Source organism: Haliotis rubra, unplaced genomic scaffold, assembly GCF_003918875.1.
Source record: "Haliotis rubra isolate DU_JTF1 unplaced genomic scaffold, ASM391887v1 Scf115, whole genome shotgun sequence".
Classification (NCBI taxonomy): domain Eukaryota; kingdom Metazoa; phylum Mollusca; class Gastropoda; order Lepetellida; family Haliotidae; genus Haliotis; species Haliotis rubra.
In genome coordinates, this window is record NW_025765059.1 from 1,645,149 (window position 1) to 1,648,459 (window position 3,311).

Below are 3,311 nucleotides of genomic sequence, written 5' to 3' on the forward strand. Positions count from 1 at the left end.
AAGTAGCCGCCATATTGGATGTTGGCGGTGTTGGCAATATTGTCCACAACTATTGGGCAGACTGGATTCTTCTCAGCCAATATCATTGCAGCTTTGCGGCGGTCATCAAGTGACTTATGAGAGGCAATCTGAACATTGTACTCGAAGCGCCAACCATCAGATGCATGCGCCTCTTCAATATAAATGATCAGAAAATCGGCGATGTTGGCAAACTCTGACGCCACGGCGTTGTAGCGCTTGAATTTGCTCATGAACGGTCGTCAGGTGCAGCTCCCAAAGTTGACCACCAGGGGGCGCCCTTGTTTCTGAAAGTCCAGCAATCGGTGGATCTGTGTTCCGTCAAGTGAGTGCAGTCGAGGATTGGGGGGCAAGATGGTGGAGGAAGGCGTCCTTATACAAGTCTAGATACGCTGCACGGAATATAGCTTTGAAGTGACTCAGCTTCAGAACAGAACGATCGTAGTCTCTGGCAAGGTCTTCACTGGTCGCCCCTCTACTTTTGTTGTAGTAACAACAACAATGTGTTTCCCGAATACTCTTTTGAAGATTGTGGAGACGAGGTAGACCCAGAGACGGAGTATTATTCCCAGCAGGCGCCACAGCAGTACCGTCTGTCTTACCACGCCCATCGTACTGAAAGTTAAACAGCGAATTTGACTTAATTGTGCATGTGTTCAATCGAAACATAGTAAAAGAATATCGGGGTTCTTAACCAATTTTACTGAACATGACAGCAAATACAAATCCGTGGTGTACTGGTTAGAGCGTCCGCCCGGAGACCGGAAGGTCGCGGGTTCGATCCCCGGCTGCATAACACCAAAAGACGTTAAAATATGGTACTTGTTGGTCCCTGCCTGGCGCTCGGCATTAATGGGTACAACAAGGTCTGGTCGGCTCGGAGTCAGTATAATGTGTCTGAGTGGGGTATTCATGCTTAACAGCGGCATGGTATCTCAGTGGGCTAGCACTATAAAACCAGGTAAAGTCTGGGCTAGTACAAGTAGCTACACATACACACGCATGCACGTTGTCATATGAGCGAAATAATGTTAAGCGCGACGTTAAACTCCATTTTACCCCACCTCACCTCAAATGCAAAGAGAGTTAGGTGTGTATTTACGCATGTCATTCTCACCGTATTTTGCCGTGGTGTTCAATTACGTTACGTTCTCTATCAGTATTTCTATAAACTCCTAAACTTAAACAAGAGTTCATATTTCACTGCTACCAAAATAAGATCATATTTCACCAAGCAATGCCAACCAGAAACAATTGTGCAGTGTGCGTTCTCAAACCTTTCTCGGTCAATAAGTCGCATATTGTATGACTGTACACGCACGTCACCAGAGTAATGTATCATTATCTGACAGTTGACATATGTGTGTCGGCCAGGTGAAATGTGTCACTATTCTTGGAGTCCTACTCTGTTACAAAGAGGGCGATATTGCGATTGTCCCTACACAATTGGTGGTAATTCATTTAATCAGGTGGACAATTTGACCGGTGAAAATTTACAATGGACAGAATTTGTATTTGAACTGAACAGTTGCAATATGAAAAGTGTGACTTTCATGTGTCATATGCATGAAACGGAAAAATGTCAATTCGTTGATTACACATGAAAATGTATAAGGAGGAAATCTAGTATGCATTAAGAATGCAATGATATATCTATTTCGGATTTCGTACTGTATTTGCCAGAAATTCCCAGCATATTGCAGTTTACATGGATTAAGTATATACGCCATCATCGTCTCTGTATAGCCCTTCATGTTGAGGGGATTACCTCCAGACAGCCACACAGGACACGTGGAGCTGCAGGTATGAATGCAAGCTATGTCGGTCAAGTCCAGTAATCTACAGTCCTTTGACAACCGTCTAAAGGATACACGACTTGACCCACATTCTACATTGCCTGGTTGTTGTTTAACGCTGCACTCAGCAATATCCAGGTTTACCACGTCGGTCATAAATAATCTGGGTTGGACAATTGAAAGAGGATGGTTATGACTATCGAGATACGCAAATGAGATATGATGACAAGGTCAGCGAGTCTGACCATCAGACACAGCTGGTCCCCTTTATGACAGGCATGGGTCGCTGAAGATATACTTCAGCCATAAGTTAGTTAAAGCGAATATCTTGGTTTTGTTTTGCCAACCTAAGCAGAAATTCCGAGTCACATGTGTAAACACAGAGTGCTGTGAAACGGAAAGCACATCCATGGCGATTCCTACATTTTGTCTAAAATGTCTAACCTCAAAGTTTCACGTGTTATCAGTGGGGAAGACCAGAATGTCCCATATTTCTCGGTAAACGTCAGATGACACTAAAAGTCTTGCTCATAATGACAAATTGGGGTGTGAGGATGTCTTTGGTCACCACCATGTTATGTGACATCTCATTGATGATGGAACAGAGTCATTCCTGGGGTTTGTCATGTGGGGTAGTGGTGTAACAAAGGTGAAAAGTCAAATCTTTTGATGTAATTGAACTTGATGTTTTCTGAGATTGCCAAAATTCTTGCAAATCCTTTGAAGATTTGCAAATCTACTTATTATTGATTCCACTTGTCTGTAATTCATTCTCAGAACATGGCAACTGGCTGGGATAGAATGGGTTTCAGAACGATTTCAACTTTCCAATCGTCACCTTTGTGTCGAGAAATATGTCAACAGCTTCGGCTACATTGCATACATTTCGAACCTTCGAGTACGGAGGTCTTTCTTGGGCGATTTCGAAGAACACCACATTGCTCAAACGTTGTTTGACCAAAGTTTCATCATGCAAGGCCTAGGTAATACTTTCTAATGTTTTATATTCCCCGTGAAGATCCGGGGTAGAATAGGTCTTCAGCAACCCATGCTTGCCACAAAAGGCGACTATGCTTGTCGTAAGAGGCTCGCTGACTTGGTTGGCACATGTCATCTGTTCCCAATTACGCAGATTGATGCTCATGCTGTTGATCACTGGATTGTCTGGTCCAGACTCGATTATTTACAGACTGCTGCAATATAGCTGGAATATTGCTGAGTGCGGCTTAAAACTAAACTCACTCACTCACTCTTATGTTTTGTGGAACACGTGTGGAGGTCATTATCAAATATGGCGCATCGGTGACAAACATGATATCCTTGTCTTTATTTATTGTAGATGAACAATTGACTTGCCTTTGCGTGTGTATGTGCCGGGTGTCCTCGGTGGACAGGATACGCTCATCTATTGCTAACATCTGGTGCCATCACCGTATCATGGCGATTCATGTATACATGCTAAGATATGATATAGTCGAAATCATACAATCGCATTTG